This window comes from Pungitius pungitius, chromosome 4 (assembly GCF_949316345.1).
Source record: "Pungitius pungitius chromosome 4, fPunPun2.1, whole genome shotgun sequence".
NCBI lineage: Eukaryota > Metazoa > Chordata > Actinopteri > Perciformes > Gasterosteidae > Pungitius > Pungitius pungitius.
Window position 1 is genome coordinate 10,220,186 of NC_084903.1, and position 25,271 is coordinate 10,245,456.

At 38.5% G+C, this 25,271-nt stretch overlaps 1 protein-coding gene across 1 annotated transcript in view; it reads left to right on the plus strand.

Annotated features, from left to right (window-relative positions):
• The window catches only part of gpc5a (glypican 5a), an 84,909-nt gene that overhangs the window by 54,677 nt on the left and 4,961 nt on the right, over positions 1 to 25,271 (plus strand). The gene's annotated exons all lie outside the window — the stretch shown is intronic.

The following is a 25,271-nucleotide window of genomic DNA, read 5'->3' on the forward strand; positions in this document are numbered from 1 at the left end:
ATTGCTCCTCAGAGGATCAGTAACCCCTGATGGCGAGCTACCTGTCACACCTTCCTTTCCTTTTCTCCTCTGTTCTCCATCAAACATGCTAACAGCCTGATTAATCGCCTTTTCTTTTCGCCTATGGCGGCAGCAAGGAACGGTGGAGGGAGGTCAACAAAACAAGCCGTTTTATCTGTGTAAATGTTTCCTTTACTGCTTGTCAGTCTCTCTCCAGCCTTTAGCGGGTCAGGCTCAGAGAAGCTGCTTAACAATCGCTCATCTGAGGCTGCGGGGAGGCACTGACATTTATCACCCATTACAGTAGGGCTGCCCTTTCCTTGTCACAGGCCAGATCAGCCTGTCTCCCATATTTATGACCCACTGTCTGTTGTGACCCCTGTTGAGCATCTGTCCCCTGCTTCCTGACCCTAAAATACAGAGGATCCCCACCTGAACCAGACCTCTGGCCAGTTTCTGCAGGATTATACTGTTTTTTTTTGTCATTCATTGATAAAAAGAAAGTTTTGGTTTCTTCGTAGTGGCTCTTGGGTGTTTATTTGTTTTTGTAGTAGATTTAAAAAAAATAGTACAACTTGCTAGCCAAGGATACAGCATTACTAAAACTAAAAAATGTTCTATTGATCTATTTTACCAAAAATAAAGTCCTACATGATGTTAAGCAGCTTCAAATATTGTTTATTTGTGGTATTATTATAATTTATGAACAGGAATAAAAATGGTGCCCTCGAGCCATATCACTGGCATCACTCCATCCTTAATTGGGCCCTTACCTTAAGAAAGCAAAAAATAACCATCAACTCAAAGTTTTGGCACAATTAAAATAGAAAATAAAGTATATTCCTGGAGGTTTATTCCAACCAACATTTACGAGAAAGAAATACAGTATTAAATACAACAACAGAAGCAAACAACCACAGATCTAGGAAAACTAGATGAAGGTGGGAAGAAAAGAAAGAGCTCATACTATTAGCATATGGTCATCCTACATAACTAACATAACAGTCATTCACATATGCATGAAGTTATTTCAAATGTACTCCCTAGTGTTTATAAATTCTACGAGTTTTCAAATCTTTGACTATGTATAATTTACATACACGGTAAATTTCATTCTTTCGATTTGACTTAAATACAGTGCTGTCGCCATCTCAGCGCCTGATATTGAAGCTGAGTTCTTCACTGCAATTATCCATAATCCTCCTCCTTTGTGTCTTTGATGTTTATCAGCAGAAAATGCTGACGATAGATGAAGATGATAGGAAAATACAACAGGATAAGCTCAATACTGACTATAAAACCCTGATTCAAGGGATTATCCTCATTAAGCAGTATAAGCGTTGAGATTGCTAGGTATGTGACAGAAATATACAGTGTGAGCAGTTCATCCTTCAGAAATATTTCAAGGATTTTGAATGTTTAGTGAGCTTCCTTAGCGAGTCACTCTGGAACTACAATTGGGCTGAGGATAATTATTGAAAACATGTACTGTTAAACAGACAGATGCACATATTGCTCACAGTTTGCCATGCACCGCCGACTAAAGAAAAATCCAAGCCCTGCCATAGAGAGAGTGTGCATCTACAGACTTTCATACATGTTCCTCCCACATCAAGCCCTGCTTTTACAGTTACTATAGACCCGTCAATTGCTTCAACAAAGGCACACGTCCTTTCTTAATGAATTTAAATGAAGATCTAACACTAATGAGAACTAGCACCTCAATGTCAAAACTTTTGTAATATTGTTATGTATTACAGCTTATTACTGTGCATGTAAAGCATCCTAACGAGGATCATAATTACCAATTATATTAGACATAATTGGAATACTCATTAAGTAAAATCATAATGCATCCCATGCCTTTGGATCTGTGTTAGTCCAGATTGTGACTGCTTGACTTGTGCATCCATAAAAGGGTAAACCCCTTTTTTTGTATTCATAGCACACATTTAAAGTATATCTCAGCTTAATTAGACACGGTCACAATCCCAAATAACCGAAGGCAAATTTTAACTTTAAAATCCAGCTCTTTTACCAGTGAAGCAGAGAAGGTGAAGCAGAAGAGTGATACACATGTTTGGGATGAGATAGTTATCTGCTGCAGCCCTCCTTTGGGACTTAGCCTGATGAGTAAGTTATAAACCTGGTTCAACCACAGAAAAAGGTTACGTAGCTCAGATATGAATTTCATAAATAAGGCTTGACATTAAAGCCAAAGTGGCTTATTAGTCTCAACCCAGTAACAAACAAGTCCATAGCCATGCCCAGCATTGCACTGTATACTAATGACAGGATGCTTACATGCTCACAATCCCAATGCTACAATGCATGTAGATGCTAACCAAGTTTAATGTTTGCCATGACCAGCATCATTTAGCATCTTGGCATGTTAACATGTTACCTATTTATTAGGGGAACAGTACATTTGCGGCTTTTGGGAATTCTCAAGCCACAACGTATTGGGATTAGATATAAATCTGCACAATATAAGAATTCAAAGGACCCCCGAAGTTATTAATGCCCATCCTCAAAGGACTATGAAAATTCAAAGCAAATAACAACAAAATAAATAATAACTTCCCTCTGTCCAAGAATGAATCTTGGATTCCCGTGACCTGTCTGCAACGCCTGCAGTGGAGAACAATGAAGACGTTGTCTTTCATGCTCCGACCCCAGCAGGCTGCTTATATTCTTCTCTTGCCTGGCGTGGTGCAGCTGCAGACACTGTGACTGCTTGCAGGGTGAGCGTTGTACTGCAATAAGACATCTGTCAGACCCACTGGCAGCAGTGGAGACATCAATTGATTTCTAGGCAGTAAGCACAATGGGGGGAAGAGGAGAGGCTGCTTTACCATGACTCTTATTAATTAATAGTGTCTAAGTAGAAAGGAGAGTATTTGATGTCATTTGAGCTGCAACCTAGCCGCCTGAAGGGAAAATACTTATTGTAACTGCTGTATGTAGAACTCCTCCATTACTCTGACTTTTCCTATGACAATATACAACCGTGAGAAAGAAAAATATTCAGTCTTCATTTTACAGCCTGTTCGATCTCTAAATGAGGGAGTGGGCATATTTAGGACCACTAAAAATTGCACAAAGAATTAATTTTGTCTCTCTTATTATTGCACATTTTGTTCCCTTAAACTGTGGTGAACACACATTGACAAAAAATCCTTCCTATTGTCTTTTTTTCACTTAAAAGCAAAAATTGCCTCAGTAGGAATGATGTTACACATGAGAATGGCAAAGCTGTGTGTTTCTAAACTGGCTTGGTTGCGTTAGATCAGGTTTTACCAACTGTCCATTTCGTTATTATAAAATAAGTATGAATGCCTGTCTTTGCTTTTGGATAACATGTAAAGAAGCCTATATTCTCGGACACTGGTAGAAGAGTTAACATTTTCTCTATAAAAACAAATTCCTCAAGTTTATTTATCTCGCAGATGATTCCCAAGGGACTTACTTACATTTCTTCTCGTTCTTCTTTACTAGTGCATTACGGTCATTCAAAGCACAACGCAACTCTACCAAGTTTAATTGCCAGTTGATGGGAATGCACCACAGCCAAGTGTTTTTGTTTTATTCTAGAAGTCTGCTTAATATTTTCTTGGCAATTAATTGGGTTTTGCGATTGAGGAGCTGCAGAAGAAGTTACTGCTGCTATAGTTTTTGTGAAATAATATCTGAAAAAGCCCATGTTAAAAAAACATCTTGGGTTAAGATTTGAGACCAGAACTGTACATCTTTGTTAAGTGCATGAAAGGATAATAATTACATAGCTCCAAAGCTCAGTGACAGAGAAACCCACCATTGCAATTTTTCAGTGCAGGAAACAGTTACAAAAACAGATGGTTCCCATAGTGACCGTCAAACAAAAGGCAGGAGCATGCTAATCAGGAGAGGTACAAACAAGGGAATAGCACCACCCAACTCCTGTTCAACCAAAAAACTCCATTAGGCGCCACAGTATTAAAGCTGAAGGGAAAGCAAAGCTCAGCAGGGGATTGGAAACAGCAGCGGACGCGATTCTGAACACGTGCAAGTGCACAACTTTTGATTGGATGGTGGCGGAAGAAGTATTCTGATCCTTTGGGTTGAGTAAAAGTAGAGTGTGGCAGTGTGAAAACTGATTGATTGAAATTGATTTAATGTACATATCAAGTTTTATTAGCCAAATTTGCTTAAAGTTTTAAATTACTTCGATAACAGTAGTAATGGACAGAGAGTAATTGAATCTATGTATTTAGCAACTTTCCACCACTGGGTTTAGAGTTGAATAATATATTAGTTTAAATTGATATGTTAGTTAATACTGGATTATGTTTTTCATCATCTCAAAAAAACCCTTTAATGTGGTAAAGAGTTTTCTGACGTACTTTGGGATTGTGATTCATAGCTCATTCATGTAATCTTCTGTTTATTTTACAAATGATTTTTCAAACATTTGAAATATTTAGATATACAATATACTCAGCTGCTAGAATATATGCACACTAGTGCTACACCCTTGTTTTCGTTGTTATGGTGAAGGGACAAGCTCTATGATAGATGGCTGATGTTATTTCATAAGACCCATTTATATTAAAGAGGGAAGGCAAAATAACAGAATGCACAACCGTGAACTACATCCACCAAATCTATTCTCATGGTCACAAAGTTGACGTTACCTAGGCTGCTCCGCTTTACATTAGGTGAACGACCACAAAGTCGTAGTCAAATACTTAGTGCAGCACTCATAGATCCCTGGAGCGTCTTGCAGGATACTAGGTCAACAACACTCAAGAGCAACAAGAGCCGTCATCATAAACTCAATGAAGGAAAACCACTAAAAGCCGCATGATCACACGAGTGCCTGATGTTTGTGGCTCCATACCAACCTAATGCTTCATCCCTGCTGCTATCAAGCATAGGGTTTTAGACCTTTCACAGATTACCATAAGGACCATGACGGGGGCTGCCTTCTGTCACCTTGTCTACATGCAAGCCATTAAGTTGAATGACAAGAGGCTCTACGTGCAGTGACACCGAGGGGGCATTTGTTGAGGGGAAATGTAGGTAAATGGAAGCAAATCAGGGGAAAATAATTGGAACTGAAGGGGTCAACCCATCAAAAGGACTCAGGACGGCTGGCGGAACCGAGAGAGGCAGCGAAATCCAAGATATATGAGCAACACTTGGTATGCCCTGCTGGTGTTCACAAACTTAGCTGGAAAAGCTAGAGCTGTTGATATCAAGAAACAGAAAATCATTAAACTGCATGCTGGATTCCACCTAAAGTCCATCAGCCTTCTTTCGCAGCTGGGGACAGAGGAGGTGAGCGCCAAGGACGCTGAATGAAACACGAAGCATTTCTGAGTACATTAGTGAAATTGCTCCTGTCATTGGCAGACAGATGAGGTGGCTGCTAGAGATTGTCAGAAAAAGACACCATGTGCCATTAGCAGGGTCCTGAACGTATGGATTGCAATGGATTTGATAACCAGAATGGATGCATTCAACATTTTCGAAGAGTATTTCAATTATATTTTCACTTAAGTGCAATTTAAAAATTGATTAATCATGTTGATGAAGGTATTTATCACTCTGACCCTAATCATTCTTTTTTGGAAACATGGGAAGAGCCTAACTGTTGATTTACCGTAATAGACTGCACCAGAGATCCACCTATCATTCTGATATGCTATAGCAGGTCTTTGTTTCAGTAAAATAAAACCTCTCCATCCAAAAGATTTATCTTGAGCTGAAAAACTTGGGGAAGGTTAGTTGAGGAGTTTCCGCCCCAAATGTCCACAGTCCTCACAACACCGCTGGCTGCTCCGTGTAACTTCTGTCTGCTGGTTGCTCGGAGACCTGCCCTCTCTGTGGTAGACGGAGCCGGTGGACATTGCGGGGAGAAAGGAAATATTTTCACACATACCGCACATTCCGCCCTACTGCCTTCAAACCTTAACAAATGGAAATTGAAATGCAACAACAAAAATAGTAACAAAAATCATCTAAATTACTAATAAAGTGGCTTTATTACTGGAGAGTCCAAGGCATCTTCTATTTAATTAATTGCTTAATCTGTTCCATTAAAGGTTGATAATGAGCCCTGTGCCTATTTTCTATGTAACAGGTCTGTTTTTATAAGTTGGATTTGATTTGGTCTACTTTATTCTTGTTTTCAAAGATGACCTTGGCTTGCTCTAGAAACTAAACTACCTTAAACAACATATTAACCCTACTGCTTCCCACTCATCCACAGTGTTTGAGGGTTTAGCTCCACTATGGGATTAGTTTATGTAATCGGTCTCCTATGACTCATCATAAATGCCTCCCCCATTTGCTGTGGGATTATCTAACTCCAATGGATAATCGGGCACCTTTGTCCAACTGAGCCTGCTTTCGACTATTGGAACTGATAGATGTTAGGGACTCATCATTGTTGTTTTTCTATCAAACTACAATTAGAGAGGCCATGGCAACATCACCGTTGGTTATGCTGTGCACACTGAAATGGTTTAACGTTGATAACACATACTGCAAACTGAGATTTAGTTTAAAACAGACAGTGTACAACTGTGTGATGATGCACTCAAATACCTAAAGGTTGAAATGTCAGGTCAAAAGTGACACTTTATTAATAAATGATCTGATACGGTGACTACCTAGCAGAGATCATACATCACAAACGCCCTGTATGACCAGGACTAGTGCACTTTCCTAAGTATTTTTTCTCTTTGTTTTATGTTCTTGTTCAAGTCAAAACAAATCAAGATTTCATTGGCTTGCCATTCACATAAATAAGCCACAAAGCAGGGCAAACGAGAGCATGCAGATTAATATCTGGTGCGTATTAACATATGGTCACAGCTCAGATTGGATCCTGTTTCAGATGAAATACACCACATCTAGCGTGTGTGCCTTGAGCCTCATTGCCTACTGTAACTCAAACCATGCTTGGAGGAAAATGAAATGCAATTGCTTTCTGATTTGCCACAGTAAACACAATGACATTTTCATTGTAAGATAATAGAAACCTTGCATTTTCTTAATCATTTCCTTCCAGGTGTTTGTTTATTTTTTTATTTATCTCAAGCAAAGCTTTTTTAACCACAGTAAGATGTCATTATCTTCAAAGACACATTCTTGTTTTTCAATCATTTCTTTCACACCTTGCATGATTTAATGGATGGCTTAATGAGCTGCGGCTTGGATGTGGAAGGACACCTCATTGTGTTAATGAACCATGAAAAGGGCAAGCACACATTATTGTCTGAACGATTTTAATAATCATCTTCATGTCAGACACACGGCCCATCTTCCAAAAGTGTGCTGTAACAATAAGCACAGATTCTAGACATTTCATTGAGAAAACTTGTTCTCTCTGGATCTTAGTTTACCACCAACTAGATGCTCACGAGGCTACCATAATAAGTCGCCACTGATTCTCTGTTTCAAGCTTCCTAGGATGATTCATCGCAGTGAAAAGTCTAATGAAAATGTTATGAGACAATGTCAGTATAAACTTTACCATTCCATATGTAAGTTCCTTACTATATTTTCCTTGCCGTCATTTTTGCAGCTCCAAAGCCGACAGCCGCGCTAGCTTCTGTGTGTTATGTTGACGTGTTGACCTCGTACATACATAAATAAATGCATGCACATATAAAAAAAAAAACTCATACATACTCAAATATTCATGCGCCCAGCTCCCCCAACTTCTTCTCGATTTGGCACCGTGCAATCGAGCTGCTGAGAGTCCAACGAGTACAACGTCTAGATAAGTAGCTGACCACCCGGATGTGGTCAGAAAATGGGAGGGATTGCTACACAATGACAGCATGTTTGGTCGGTCAGCACGATGCACTTTTGGTGCTGTGATTTGGCAGGGACAGGTGTAGCAGGTTACCTGTTAACGATGTTCATTTGCTGATTAGGATTGATTATACAGATATTTCCACGAACGTTAATCAAACGTTTGGCATGAGATATTTGAGCTATTGCCCGGAAATCAGCCAATCACAACGGTTTGTCTACACTAATGGGGGCGTTCGCTGGTGCAACAACAGCTTATTGTACCTTTTGGTTGTGTTGTCCAGGACATTGCTCTGAGGAAAGATGGTAGAATAATAAAATGCTAACTACTCTTTGAAAGGAGAGCTCTAAGACTATGTTTTTCTTTTAAATCTCTAACTATCACGGATGTGTGTCTGTTAGCACGTTCGCAGAGCATAGAGAGTTGTATATTGCTGCTTGTGGCGAAATGTAAGTAGACTTTGCATGACCTACAACACTTGTCAACATGGTGACATATGACAGGCAGGTTTTCTCTCCTTCATCCTCGTGTCCTCTGAAAATTTCACTCAGCCTTCATCCTCAGACCTGCAAGGTCATCCTTAGATGTGCATCAGCGGCCTTCAGACCCACACGCTGCTCTCCCATCATCCCTTCTCTCTGTCTGTCTACCTTATGACGCAGAACACCCCTCTACGCTATTTCTGCTGCAAAAGCCTCAGCTCTTTCTCAATAATATGCATACCCACAACCACAATTATAAGATGGACACACACATTTTCTCACATACACACGCGGTGACAGAAACGCGTCAGGTGAACCGGTGAAAATCTGAGTCGCCCAACAGAAACAAGTTGTTGCTGATGTTCTGTGTTGACCTTCAGCGATAATGGATGAGAAATAATGGAAAAGGCTGATATCCACACAGGGAACATGCTCGAGGCAGCTTGGCGTTTGTCATAGTCACGAATGAAGAGGACAGGTTTTATGATGTTACACTTTGAGGTTAAAGTGTGCTTGTTATTTATAACGCAGAAGCAGTTGCATTTTCTTTGACAACACTCTTTTTTCAATGGACCCTTGTCATCGAACATATGCAAACACAATGCTTCAGTTTAAGTTGTGTACATTTAATAACCATGTTCCAGGTGTGCATCCATGTTCCAGGTGTGCACCAAGGAACGTAGAGAAGAAACAGATTTCTGTGGCATTCTGGATGCTTTCCAATACTCCTCAGTTTCAAACATGCTCTGAGGTTATGGCTTCTTTGAGTAATAGTGACCATGAACACCATGTTGGTCAAACGTTTCAGGTGTAAGTTTTTACGTTTACTTACTAACAGTGTTAAACATATTTAAAATGAATATACTAGGAATGTATAAATACCATATAATAATAATAATAATAATAGTGTTTGATTTTGATTCAAACTACATTTATTTTGAATGTAGACTGCATGGTTTAAATTGTGCTTCATATGTATATCCACCTAACATCCTTTTTATTATCAGTGTTCTGGTTAATCTTGTAAAATGAGTTTAATGAAATCTTAAAAACAAAATGCCAAGAACTGTTTACATTTTTTAATAACTTTTCATTCACAGGAGCCTCCATCATTTTAATTCTTAATTGGAATTAATGAATGTTATTTCTGGCCTTAATTACATGCATGCAGACTTCCCATTGCAGCTCGTTCCAAAGGTGCTCTGAACTGGTGTGACTGGAGGCCGTTGGATTAGAAAGTAATCAAAGCGAGATTTGTAACACAACCTGTTATCAGTGATGGGAAAGTTCACTTTCTACGTGAACTAGTTCAAAGTTCAGTTCACAAATTTTAAAATGAACTAGTTCAGTTCATAGTTCAAACTTCAAAATATTTGAACTAAAGTCCCAGTTCCAACTAGTTCAGTTCTTTTCTTTTCCATATGTTGCTGCAAGCTATTATTTTTCTAAATTATTGCCACAGCCCACATTCCAGCAATTATTTTATTAGTTTTAACACTGAAGCTATGCATCAGATTTAATCTTCATATCCAATTTTGAATCCTTATCCAACCAGGGTTCACATTAGCATTGAGGGGACAGCATTTCCCCTTTGTTGCTTTAATGTTGCTGTCCATTCACGCCGCCTCTTTGCTACACGCAGCTGTCGCCTCCATGCATTCCTTGTTTTTTTGATGACGCATGCGCGGTGCGACGCTGGTGGCTGGTGTTGCCAGATTGGGTGTTTTTTCCGCTACTTATTGAGGCGCGTTTACGGTATGTTTTCTATAGAAATCTGGCACCCCATTGAACGACATCGGATGAACGCGTTCATTGAACAATAGTTCGATCATTGAACGATAGTTCAATGAACGCGTTCAGGCACAACACTGCCTGTTATACCCTGGAAGTTTCCTCAAGTCAAAATCAAGGAAAGTGTGCCAAGAGAACTGTTCCCTGAATTACACTTCAATCCCTAGTGGTGTCCTTCAACACAGAAAACATCCTATCCTCGCCTCCGACTATTTACAGCAACTCATCAACACGTTGCAACAGAAATCAAGGGTTTTGAGCAGGGAAATGTTTTCCTCAAGTAAATCATTGAGGTTTGTTGACCGGAAATTCCCTCAGCGGCCTCATTTTCATCTTGTTAGCTGACAGGAGTGGAACTTCTTAGGGTCCTTTCAGGGGTGCAACAAACACAATTCAACGTTCAAGATGTGCCACTCATGTATTTGTGGCTTTTCCTGTTGGCCTGAAAAAAAAAATTGCCAATTGCCTGTGAACTCGATTCCTGATGATATGTTTTCCCCACAAAATTGCTGCTGACTGCATATTGCTTTTCAGTATTTTGAGCTCTTTAAACTCTAAACTTGTTTTGGATGATCATCAGAGGACACGTCCCCATTACATCTGGAACCAGAATGTCCTTCCTATTTTTTGGATTTACCATCCTGACCGTTATATTTTGATTATTAACCATACAATTAGAAATTTCACATACATGAGTGGTCATAATAATTTTAACTGCATGTTTCTCTTCTGGCTGAAACAATCCCTATTTGGGGTAAACTCTCTTAAAACTATACACCTTATTAAAGAAAAGGATCTGGACTAAAAAAATATATCTTTTTTAGCTATAGCGGCTGAATTCAAGACTACGCATTTGACAGTGATAAACATCTGGACCAGAAAATCCACCAGTATCAACATCACTGCAACCACACGATCATATCAGTAAGATATCAGAGAGCTGAAATGTGTCAGTGATCTATGATCCCCCTGTGGGAGTCACATTCTTTTCCTCGGGTCTGCCTCAAGAGCCACAATGATTAATTTTACACGTCGGAGTGATTGAATGTCAAAACACTGTGTGCATCTCTCAAGCTCATTCACTTCCCTCAAATCCCAGTCTGTAACACACCGCACGCATCCAATCCGCCAGCAAAAAGGATACAAATAGGTACATCTTCTATCCGAGTGAAATTAGGTTGAGTCCAGTATTTAGAAACAGAATTGTTACAATTATATTTAAAATAGTTAAATGGAAGTAGCATCTATTTCTGTACCACTGCTACTAGTAAAATGATGTACGATCAATAATTCTAAAGTGGTAGAGGTAAATTTGCATAATTCAATACGTCGTTATATATTTGTCTTTCTACGTCTTATTCAGCTTGGATTCAGTTCATACTCAATTTAACTCAAATATGATTTGATTTATTATTTTTAATTATTCAATTAAACGTTTGTAGTGCCTGATTCTACATAAGCTATAAGAAACAAAGGAAATTAATACAAATTTTGCATTTAATATTGCAGAAACCTCTTTACTATCCTTTTACGTTGAAATAATTGATGATGTACATCTGACATCCATTACATACACATTCTCCCTTTTGACACAATACTGAAATATAGATACATCTTGTTTAGAGATGTTTTCAAATTAAACCATTACTCTGAATGCAGAATGATAGCGGGAGTTAAACAAATGATGGAAAACTACGCTAGCAAAAGCAGGATCTTACAAAAAAACAACATGAACATAGGATTGGTTTGCAAAACATCACGCGACAAGAGACAAGAAACTCACAGGGCTTAAATACATAAGGGAGGTGCAGGTGAAGGTGATTGGACACAGCTGGAAACAATCAGACACAGCAGACAATCACAGGGGAAGACAGGACAAGGCAGGAAGTGAAGTTACCCAGGAACACAAGAGACATGAAACTACAAAATAAAACAAGACAAGAACCCAAACCGTGACAAAAAGATCTTCAGTAATTATGCTACTATAGATATTTTGGATGATAAGTCAATAGGAATATCAAGTAAACTGTTTTTGGTCTGTTAATAGTGCAACATATATTCACCTGCAGCAAATACACAAAAGCTCCTAATTAAAGCAACAAGGTTTACTGACTTTTGTGTGCCTTGTAGGAGCAGGATAAAATGTATTCCATCTCAGGCCAACATGTATACTTTCATTTCAATGCCTCCAATGAATAAATTAATTAGTGAAATTCACACATACCAAAACTGGAGCAGTAGCCCTACACAGCAATTTTTTCCATCAGTTTCAGCGAAAGGTTTTCTTTATTTCTTTTCAATTAACTTTGAGAGCTCCAGGCTGTACTTGACAATCAGGAAGACATAATACATGTTGGGAATGACACATCATTATTGTTTTAAATACCTAACAAAGTTAGCTGTATTAGTCTGTGTGTGTGCACCTCTTTCAAAGCCCTCCTTGGAGAAAGCACTGAAATGAAACAAATGCTTTTGGTGCTTTTATGTGCAGAAAAACCCTTTTAATAGGCTCAGCTTTTGCAATCTGTTTAATGGTTTCAGCTTTGTTGCTGCCAAAGAAAAATGAGGAAAGTTTTCACACCATCGAACAAGAGAGGCTGATGTTCTGACCTAAACACATTTAAGGCAGAGGTGAAACATGAAATATAATTATTTATTTGCCAAAGGATGCATTTTTCAACAATAAGCAAACAGTTCAACAATGCCAAACACAATGCCAGGGGAATGTTTAAAAACATTTCCTCATCACTCAAGTATAAATGCTGAATAATCAAAGTAATGCCTCACTGACCTCAGCATTTTGTCTGAAATTGATTTAATTATTTCTCAGAAACACTTGTGCAAAGTGAAAGTGTAATAAAGGCGTAGATAATGTTGTGGGCAGATTTCGAGCAATTAAATTCTCCATTAAGAACCATTGGTTGGTTTTCCTGTTCCTGGTTTTCCATTTGCCATTTGTATCATACTGCAGGGCAGCCCTGGCTTCGGCGTTATTGTGCATCTCCTGGATACATGGCCTTCCACTTCTGCACACTGTTGCAGAGGTCTCATTACATTTGACAAACCTACCAGAATTTTGGTGGATTCTGTGAGTAATGCTTCAAAAAGTACAATCCAAAAGATTTTTTGGCTAGCCAAATAAAAGGAAGTGCCCTATCAAGGCTTGGCGGCACTCTCTGCACCAACAGCAGATAAGCCTTTGTGGAGAAGGGCTAAAGGATGTTTTGCTCCAGTTGAGTGATGGAGTTTAGCTTTGGATTAAAATAGCCTGTTTGAATAAATTAAACACTTTTCAACATATCCACAGTTGTTTTATTACAACAATTCCCTCAAGGGAGGGGCTTCTCTAGGATAAACTAACTGGCCCTTTAGTAAGACAATGGTTTTAGGGTCATCTTCTCGATTGCAACAGAGCCATCGCTAATGTTATCTGTTGGAATTGTGCTTCAGCTGTCAAAATGCCTCAGGCCAAAAGAATTTCACGACGTCAATAAATCTAATAAATTGATATACTAGAATAGTACATATTAGTTGATCTTCCCTCATGCTTCTAGTACTTAAATACTGCTTTATTATATTTCTTTGGCAACCACCTTCAGTGACGCATCAAAGTGCTTCGTGTCTCAAGATCACAGAAATCTTTATCACATCATTCATCGGATCCAATTACAACAGTTCACTCGAGAGTCAACAACCAGGAGTTGGATAACCAACATAAGGGAATCGTGTAAATAATAATGAGGATCATCCTTGACCGTAATTCTAAGTTACTCAGTAAGTTCTAAGTAAATTCAGTTACATTATGTGAGTCCTTGTGTGTGTCTGTGTACAAAGATACGGACAGAGTAAAGAGTAAGTTGACATTACTAGAAAAAACATATTTTCTCCATTTAGCCTAGATCATTGTTGTAGCACAGTTACAGAGTGCCTGGTGATCACGCTGGTTCTGAATTTGCGAAGAGGCTTCATGGATGGCAAGACGAGATGACTTTTCCCAAATAAGAATAGTTTGTCTTACAATTAGTTATAATGTTTCAAAGGGGTTCACAGCATGTAAGAAAGTCAGGTCTACAGCTTTGCTAGAATGTAACGCACACAGTGGAGTTAGGAATGTTTGAATGTCATGCTGGCTAACAGTGCTGGACTTCATATGTGTGTTGACTCATAAAAAATACATACGGTGACATTATCAGCAGCGACTGGGATAGATTCAGGGAGATTGGGGGGGGAACAAGATTGATATGTCAGTCTGTTCCCACTACATGATAATCTGTACTGACGTTCTGTCGCTTGGTTCTCAAAATGGGTTTGAACCTGAAGCCAAAAGAAGCTGCAGCAGCGCTGAAACTCGAAGAACGAAATAATATTCTCTCTATTAGTGATAATATGGAATATGGCTATTTTGTTCATCTGAAAAAGTCAGTAATTTGACGTTTAAGAAGATAAATGAAGACTGTGAAGGATCAGCAACAAATATTTCAGCGACGGGACGTTGTGGGTGTGTCCTGTTCCAGCAGAATTGGGGAGGATGGACATCCATTATCTGAGGTGCGGTGGAGGATTATCTGACTCAGATAAGATTTACTTGGCAACCCACAGTTTGCAGACATCAAGATCCATCTCCCTGCTGTCGATCAGAGTCTGAGGCGAGTCTCCATTAGCACCTTGAGGCAGATGTTTTCCATCCTACATCCATCCTTCAGTGTCACACATCCTTAATTGGGCATGGTAATAATCCAATCGCACAATATTAAGTGTCCTATTTTTTGAACTGCGGTTGCTGAAAATGAATAGTTATTGATTAGCAACACTGACATTCAACTTACTCCTTTTCTCACATTAGTCTAGCATTGATTGCTGGCAGCACTTCCTGTGTGCAATACTGTGAATCGACCGGATTCCTAATGTGCGGTCCAGGCTTGACCATTAGAACCATCCATTATCACGCTCGCCATCCACATAGTTGTCACTAGGGCTCGGTGGGAAATTGGCAAGCAGACATGATTGTGACTGTGATGCAGAAGCAGGTTCTCTAGTTTCTTCTTCAGCAAGCTTTTGCTTAATTAATTGATTACATGATGCATTGATTAAAGTCTATGAAAAATGTATCTTTGTCATTCATGACATGTTTATACATCTCATGGTGGGATTTTATATGTTTCTGCAGTCATCATGACCGATAAACCCCATCAGTCCCCTATATACCTCACTCACTCTTCTTTTCTTTTCTTCATGCACAGACTTTGCTTCGTTATCCACCCAGAAACCTGTTTGTCTGTGCTGGATAAGACTGGCCCAAAGGGTAGTCTGTGGAAGTTTGATTCATCCTTAAGATTCAGTCCTTGTTGACCTGTAGATATTGGTGGTAACACAAGTGAGAGGTCAGGAGGCAGCAAACCGAGTGCAGTGTGTGTATTTGTGTGTCTTTGTGACTGCTTCAAAATAAAACCACTTTTCAGCAGTTGTAAAGTGGAAGAGCAGCACATGTTCCGTTGTCATTAGCAGTAAAGCGGCTTTGGCAATCAACTCGCATGTTAATGATACATTTATCAGAGGTGCGTGGATTCTGCAGTCCTATAGGGGAATATTTAAAATCAGTTTTATTGAAATTCAAGGCTCATTCACAAACATATGGAATCATTAGGTTTCATTGGTTTATTCGTTCTGTCCTTGTCATGCTATCATCAAAGTCAAATACAGTCAGCTTTCACAGCTGCTTATCATTCTTTCCTTTCCAGTTGCCTTCTGTTCAAGTAGAGACTCAGTCAGCTGTGTCCAGCCTGGTTTCATTGCTTATACCGGTTGTCCGCACAAGCAATCTCTTTATGTTCTGCATTTATGGGTAACCTGGGCTTGCTTGGGTTCCAACATTTGGGGGAGATCTATCATCGTAACACAGGTAGGCAGTTTAATAACACTGCTGTGGACTCCTGAGAACAGCCAGGCATTTATTTAATGTAACGTAGGCAATGTGGGGGGTTGACAGAAGGCCCAGGAAGGAAAAATGACGTCTGTTACCCTCACCTGCCAAATTCATATTGGACAGCAGCCGGGGCAGTGGTGTGTCGCCTTAAACTTTCTCTAGGGATCAGACTCGTTTATACATTTCTGGAAATATATACAGTTTAAAATTGTTTAATGAAGCTTGGATTCATTCAGGCTGAATAAATCACTGCCTTCACATTAGCTGAATAGCTTACCTGAATCCTGATATTTTTTCTCCTCCAGAATTCATTTCTAATAAATCTAATGAGCTTTTCAGGATGCACTTAAGGACCTAATTTTTTCATTCTGACATCCCGATCAGCTCAGGAATTGCAAGATTATTCACCTTCACACATGTGGGATATTGGAAATGAATAACTTAAACCTCGTCCACATTCTTTGTCTACATAAACACATATTTTGCTAACTGAAAGCTAAACACACACTACCTACTCAGATGTTACTCCCACCAGGTCATGTTCAATCACAGTTATTTCCTTACAGCAAGTTTTTGCTTTTTCCTTCTTTTCAACTTCACCTTTAGGTTAATTTTGTCTTCATAACAGCCACATCTGAATAAAACAAATAAAAACCATTTAAATTTTGTGATTCAGTGCAAGTAACGTTAAAAAAAGTGCCACAGTGTGAACGTAACGCAAATTCAAGTGCAGATCTTTCCATCATCATCGTGATTGATTTGATTTGATGATTTGAGAAGAACACCCTTAAGCCCCACCAAAGACTCATGAGCATAGGCCAGGAGATTCATGTTTGATATTACAGCGTTGCGTTGTAACTTTCAATATCCCAACTTGTACAAAAAAATGCCTCACATAAAGAAATACCCAATTAGACAACAGCAGAGAAAAGATCTCATATTGCTAAAGTCCAAAATGCAAAAACATCATGTACATCATGCACATCCCGTGGCAACTCATCAGCGGTGATCAACAAATCCATTTCCTCAGTTGTAAAAATTCCAGTCCATGACAATGACTATGCATGTCAAACACTTCAAACACACCATCCTGCTAAGAGCATTTGAAATCTTATTCTAGTTCAATATGTGCCAGATTTAGGGTTTAAAAAAGAAAGGTTTTCTCTGCCACTCAGTGCTTCCCAAATCAGCAAAGCGGTTTATACTTTGCTTTGCTCATCAATATTTCAAATGAAATTACAAAGGCACTTAATACAAATCTTCATCCTAGTCGAAGGCCTGTCAGAGTTCTGCTGATATTTCATAGCATTTAATTTTCTGATATATGCTCCACATAACGTTCGTCACTGCTTACAGTGCTGCTGCTCGAAATACTGGCCATGTGCACCACTTCACGTTGACGTTCCTAATGCGTGGAAAGTTGCTGTGGCAAGAAGCACGCTTGTAACTGATGTATATTTGATTAGCCTGGGCCCTTCAGTCTGGCCTAGCATTAATCAAACATCTATTTGGCCCAACTTCCGCACCTTATTTCAGGCCACATTCACACTTCTTCATCTAGACTTGTTGAGGAAAAGTTCAGGTTGTGGCCTTGCAGCTTCCTATTATTCATTGCACTGCTTAACTGGAGCATCATGGTCTTTACACTAACAATGTGAGAGGTTTTCTACAGGGAATGCCAAATTTGAAATAAAACGTGAATACAGGGAACCTTTTATATTAAATTTTATTTACATGAGAAATGATCGCACCTGTTTAAATTTTAAAGCTTCATACCGTTGATGAAATGAGAAATTGTGTGAGGTTGTTTAGGTCGATAATGTTTGATGTAAGCCACTAGAGATTTATCTTAATGCAATCCTGCATTGATGCTTAAGAATGAAATATTAGCGTGCTGTCATCCCCAGAGGATCTACTTATTACACAATGCTGAAAGGTGCTGTACATGATGGGTCAACAATACAGGGGCTGCAATTGACACAATGATGATCATGTGTATACGCCTCTTCTTGAAAGTGTGTCTGTAGAATGCGCTTAATGCCATTAACATAATTACAGTTAATTGCAGTATGCTTATAATCAGGCATAATCTTTGCCTCTGTGCTAATCTTAAACTTATTTTTACTACATCTCCACGGTTTCTTTTTCAGTGGCACTATTAACATAATTAGAGCAGAAATAATTGGTCTGAGGATTTAGAAGAATTTATGACAAAGATTTAAGTCCTTTAAAACTGTGTCAAAAGCCTGATTTTACAGTCTGACACACAGCAACCTTTTTAATGCAATTAGACAAAACAAAATTGTCGGGTTTTTTTCCTCCAACTACCCATGTGGGCATTTTGTTTGTCTGGGTTTGACTGTCAGAGAACAACCGATAAATGCAATGCATTTTAGCTGTTGACTCCTGACTGCAGATGTTGAAAACACATCTCAATACTGACTAAAAGATGAAGGCAACAGGAACATCATTGTGATGAATCATCTCTTTCAGTACTCGTAGTTCATACAGAATTTAATGGAATAGGTCAGCCTTTTGAGTCAATTTCAGATAACAATCAGTGTGTCCCTAATAAAAACTATTTTTTTTTAAATCCTTGTATTATACGGGAGTATTTCAAAATAAAGAAAAATAACATGACAAGCACCCAAATTGCTTACCAGTTTTTTGACAGTACTGTAACTTTTAATAATAATACAAACAAATAACCTAAATTAATATACAAGCAGCGCAAGGTGGATCATCTGATGGGCCGTGTAGTATCCAGGCCAGTAATGACATCTTTGTTGGTACTTTGTGTAAATTATTAAAAGCTCAGATTTCTTGAATTTATTTTCAAAAATAAATCTGAGCTAAATCTGCTCTTCCGGGGGATTTGGTAAAATTTAATAGTAACTTATATATAGAATGTTAGGAGTTTTTTCTAAGTGTCTCATTTTTCAAATATCATCAGATCAAAAGGTTTTAAGCGGGTGTAGCCTCAAATAATGAAGAAAATCAACTGAGTAGATAAAACATATATACTAAATACTCAGAGCTTCAGAGAAAGCCTATGAATTAATTCCATGAATCATGGTTTCATGTAAACTGCATTTATTTGTTGAAGCTTAATTCAGTTGTTCTGTTGAAATAGTCAGCAGTAAATTTATTGTATTGCATGTAAGATATCATATCTTTTTCTGTTTGGTGTTCCAAAAATCAATGACCGGCCTTTGATTTGAGCATAATCAGCAGAGTTGATGATCTCTTCAGTGACACTTTATAGAACGTCAGCAGCACTTTTCACCTTGGAGTCCCTATGATGATGCCCGAGGGACTCCCCTAATCCTTTGAGGGTAGGGTGTAGGGCCCTTTCTTCTCGCTGAGGGGATGAAGCCACTTAATGGATCATAAAGTTAATCAAGTGCAAGGAGAGCCTGACTGAACCAGAGGAATAGATTGTACCTTTATACTGGAGTCCTCTGGGAGACACACAGTCAAACACACTCACACACACAGAAACACCTCACTCTGCTCAGACCCGGTTATTGGAAACAAAAAGCTAAAATAAATGTTTAACCACGCAAGAATTGTGCAATAATATTTAACATCAGCACACATTCCATTCTCCAGTTGAATTAAAACCTCTATGAAAAGTTGTAACAAATCTTTTGAGTTTTATTAAGATCTGTTGCATAGGAGACTGCACATGTTCAGCCTTATTTACATGATAAAAACTAAAAGAACAATGAATAGATATTTATTCAACAGGATCAGTGTTAGAAAATATTAAATAAAGATAATAATATAATAATCAAAGAGTTATAATTAAACAACATCGTAACATATTGAACTGTATGAAACCAAATTGCTCGACTTTATAGTGTGAAATGAAATCATAAAACGAGCCCAATGGCTCACCACAAAAAAGCCATTGTGGTGGTAACCGATTACACTCCTTTTTATACATTATACATTAACAGGATAATTTAAGATAAAAAAAAACATGTTCATTCTCTTACAACTAGTTTTACTTTTCTATTTAAATTGCTTTGGTGTGAATGGTCTAGCTTTGGTGATATCAGCTTCTAAAATGTAAAAGAACTATACGGCACTTGGGTGGTAGTGTTCAAAGCACCAAATAAAAACACGAGAACAACTCTAGTGGGCTGTCTCTGTCCGAGATGTTTGTGCCGATGGTTCAGAGCTAGTTGAGAATACTAGCTTGGCACAACTGAGAAAGCTCACAATACAGCTCAGCTGGTATAGACCACTTAAAGTTGACATCTTGCACTGTCACAAGCAGGAAGCTCTCCTCTTGTGCAACAAAGTCCACGCAAATATCTCCTAAATCATCTTGATGGACGAATAACAATATTTTTAAAGAGAAAAATAAGTATTTTGAGATTTTAAGTTGAACAAACTCTGGTGCCTACATGAGACCATGTGCCCACATGTTTCTAATATTTTAGTTCCTTCTTTTTGATTGACAACTGTCCTGTGTTTTCCTTTTTTGGGCAGCAGTTAGATCATATATATATATATATATATATATATATACCCATACATACTTCAACTCTGATACTGTTCTCAAATGAAAGTTGTTATAACAATATCTGTAGTGTGTTAACATACATGAAAAATCCTCTTTACTTACCAAAAGTGAAAAATACAATTTGAAAACACTTTTCATAAATCTCTGGTTATCGCTGGTTGGAGTTGGTTTTCGGTTTGAAATGGGATCATCAATGGCACATTGTGGTCTTCGGGGGAAAAACCCCCACTGCAACTGTGGTTTTCACCAAATGGAGAGACCCTGTGGGGGTTTTCTGCCCTGTGGGTTCATGGGGCATTCATGCTCCCGTTACAATTTGCACAGATGAAGACTCAAGATGAGAGGAAGGGCAAATGTTCAAGGTCAGGAAATACAAACGGGTCAACTAAGCATGTGACTTGGACCAAAGAGACCCCTCTTTTGGACAAACATTCCTAATGTATATCATGGATATAATCATTTCTAACCTTTACCTACCATTCCTCTTTAAAATACGACTTCTGACCTTAGTCTGATTACGGTTATTATGTCTAAACGTATAGTAACTTAACCATATTTGGAGCACTTGATATCCCCATCTCTTCTGTGGTCAGTGTGATGTGTCAGACATTAGTTTGTTTTGCAGTATTAACATTTTTTTGTGATGGCCAACAAAATATTTTGTTGTGGTTTCCCTTTTATAAAAAATAATGCAATCTCAAGTACACTGTTTGATGATGAGTTTTTAGTTCCAAAGATCCTAATGTTATGAGTAGATCTTGTTTACAGTCTTTTGGCTTGTCGGTCCAATTGTGTGGCTGATTCAGATGTGTTTTATTCACTGCGCCGTGGAGACCGAGGTGAGCAGAGTTCAGGGGGTGAGTTGTGTGTGAGAACCCAACTCACAGATCTATAGTAGTGGATTTCCATACAGGCCTGTTACAAAGCAAACGGTGATTGATAGTCTGGTCCGGCATCCTTTCACACTACACCAAAAGCTTTCATTAACCGAGGTCCATTAATCAATGTATAATAGTTTCCGTCTGAGACAGAGGTTACTGAGAAAGACAGAATGGGAAGAAATGGACAAAGATGCTATATATTTCTTCTTCCACAGGCTTTTCTATAAGCCTTAAAAATGCTGTCATTATTCTTGTGAACTATCTAAACGGATGCTGTAACTATTGCGGTAGTTCCTCATAGCCCTTTACATAACAGTAAAGTTAAAAACGGATACAAATGTTCAATACCTTCTGCAGGATTTTATTGCTATTGAACTTTATTATTACAAACTAAGATTTGTAGGATTTGGAGTAGTGTGATGCGCTGGCAGCCAGTTGAAGTGTCCCTGAGCAAGACACCTAACTCCTAATTGCTCCCCAGGCAAAAATGTAATGCATGGGTTATAATACAATATAAGTCGCTTTGGATAAAAGCATCAGCTAAATGACATGTAATGTATAACGTGCCAGTTGACAAGCACAGCGTTCAGAATTGTCACCACCAGTGTTTCCTCTTGTATTGATTTACCAATGAAGAACGTGAGAGGGGAAATGCAGACTTAAATGAAGCTCTGGCTTTGTAACCTCCTTGCTCACCAGCAGCTTCTGCAAGATCTTCATCTTCAGTGAGGCGAGCAGCCATCACTGGCCTAATCACCCATAAGCAATTCCACAGCTGGTCCGATGAATTTGGGCCAAGCCTTCTGGCGCGTGATCCCATGGAATAATGCTCAGAGCTGCCATATCTTTACCTTGAGGTTAATGAAAGGTTGATAAGTGAAGCAGCACTGCAAATTCCCGATACCTCTCTGAATAGGGAAATGTCAAATGATGATGTGTCCATGCTAATTATCAGTCTTCACACTGGTTGAAAACGCAAAACCTTTGAGTGTGTGCAGCTTGAAATGTTGAATAGGTCTTGAGTGCAGTGAATCACCAAAGTTTTCCACTAGCTGCTAGCTGCTATCACTTTTTTCCAATTTGTGGCTTAACTCCGAAAAGAAGAGCTGCTGCTGGTGCGTAAAAAACCCCTTAAAAGAAGGTCAGGCCTTACCAGCACATGTCCATTTGATCAAGTTTGTATGTTTTGCTTTCCTCAGTGGAAAAAGGAGCTGCGCATGAAAAATTAAACACATCTCCTCTTTTTGTTAACACTCCTCGACTCCATCTGATGCAATTTTAACACACTTGTTTTGAGCTTGTCTTTTATCATCCGTCACTGGGAAAAAAGTTGTCTTTTTCTTTCTTCCATGTTCATATCAATTGTTGTCATTAGGTTTAAGAAGTGATTGGAGATTATTTATGGCAACAATATCCTTTTGTTGGTGCACCTCAATCTCATTTAGTTCACAAATGTTAAATCATGTATCCCAATTGCTGTTGGATTTGACAAAGAATGGCATTACATCGTCACATGTTTCGGTGCTTTTGGTTGAATAACAAATATGGTTAATCTGTTGTGCATAGTTCTTTTTGTTTATCTTTAATAATAATAATAAGCCATGTTTTTCATGTATAGTATCAAAGGCAATTTCTTTTCCGTTTTGCATATTACTTGACTCTCTTCTAATATATTCAGCTGTCATGATTAGCAATGATGTGCCTTCTAGTTTTTTGTTTGAGCAACCACATATGTGGAAACAGGCTTGTCCAAACTGCAGCCTGTTTAGAAAAGGTGTGACCGCAGAGGGGATGCAGACCTTTGGGTTTCTCCAAATAATAATTTGTATTCTGCCTGCGTGTGAGAGTGAGTGACTAGTGGTCAGAGCCCAGTATTGACTGCTCTGAGGATGTAATAGAGGCTTGGGTGATGGGATTCAGGACATGGACCTTCTGACTGTGGCATGTGCAGCAGAGCTGTACAGGATGTAACCATCGCACTTAATCATTCTGCCTGCTCCATGCAGAGATGCATCTGGCTGGGTTGTTTGGAATAATGCTTCTGCCTTAAATTAGATTCCATTGATCTCCATTTTCTCTATAATTGCACGAACAGGATGAATGCCAGTTTTATTGGGGGTAAGACCAGAGATTTGTAATACGTTACCTTAAAGTGCAATAAGTAAATTAAATCAAACAGAAGGCGTGTTGAAAGAACTATTAAGGTATTGTCAGATGACGTTTACCTAAAACATATGGCTATGTTTCACTTCTTCTTAGCCACATTGTGCATACTTTTAGTTATGATTCTACTGATGTATTCTTTATGTAGTTACTCCAAAATCTATTATGTCAAACACCATGTAGTTAATTATCTGTGCTAGGTGATTTCATTCGATGGCAGTCTCAAAAGGCATCTGTTTTATCTTCTCTATACAGATAGTCCTGTGATGTGCTGTCAGTCAACACACTATGTTTGTGTTTACCAACCTGGAGAGTTGAAGATTAACAATAAATGTACCCACAAGGACTCCACCTGTTTCCAGACAGCGAAGACACACTGAGACAGACTATTCTGAACCACTTATCCAATATAAACAGAGTGTCTGTTTGGTCAGCTTGGTGATATATTTTGCTTATTGCCAACAAGTCCCAATGAAAAGGTTAATAAGTCATTATTTTCTCAACACACATACTTTGCATTCTCCCTTTTACCAAAGAGATCTTTTGCTTCCAAAGACTGTTAAAAACTGCCACATTGCTGCACTATGTCACATATTCCTAAATACCCACAAGTGTACATGGTGTGTAAAATATTTAAAACTAAATGATTTAGTTCTAAACTATATATTTATTTTGATAGATTTATGGTGTTTGTTGATAACAACTTATCTCTAGTGTTGTTATGAGGCTGAGCTGTTGCATGCTAACAAAAGTTAGCAGCAAGAAAAGACGATACCAAGCGGATGTTTAGCAGGTATGATGTTTAGTCATAGTCTTAGTTTAGCATAGGATTCCATATTTTGGAACCCCTAAAGCGGGACCCTCAGGAGCATGTACATTGGCAAGACATAAAACCGTATGGCATGGTAAGTCAACATAAAACACAAGGAGCCGTATTACACAACTACTAATTGTCAGACACCTCGTAAATCATAACACAAGGTGTGCAGGCTGCTGGCTAAACAGTCGACAGGGACAAATACCATGCCTGCTTCGAAGAAGAAAAAGAAAATGGTTGAAATCTCTTTGTGGTTTATTAATGAGCTTGTAGGCCATAACATAAAAGGACTTCCAATCCTGAGAGGATTCAGACTGTCAATGACATTTACATATGTGGACAACATAAGTCTGGAATTTAAACTCCTGGTGAATTGTTTTATCTGGTATTAATAGGTGGACAGAACATTATAAAAACCTATTTAAAAGCTGAAAACATGTATAATATCATTAATTTAAATGTGTTAAAACCTTACCAATTTGTCAGACAAAATAATCCTTTTGTCAGCACACATGAAAACCCCAATGACAAATACCAATTACCATCAAACACAAGTACACTGAGTTTAATGGTAAATACTTAATTTTTTTAGCAAATAATAAACACATGTGGCAGCTACAAATTTCCAATGTTACATGTCACACCTCTCGATTATAGCAACACTCAGAAAGAGAGATAGAGAAGAAAGAGATGGCTCACAATGCATCAAACATCATCATAAACTGGCTATTCATAACTACACAGAATAGGTAAATGGATGAAATTATATGATTTTTGTAGATAGAGAGTTGATTTATTCTGCTTTCTCTGGGCGTCTGCATCTAATTGAAGGAGGGTGCCGTCTGCAGCACAGAGCTATACTTAATTGTTTTG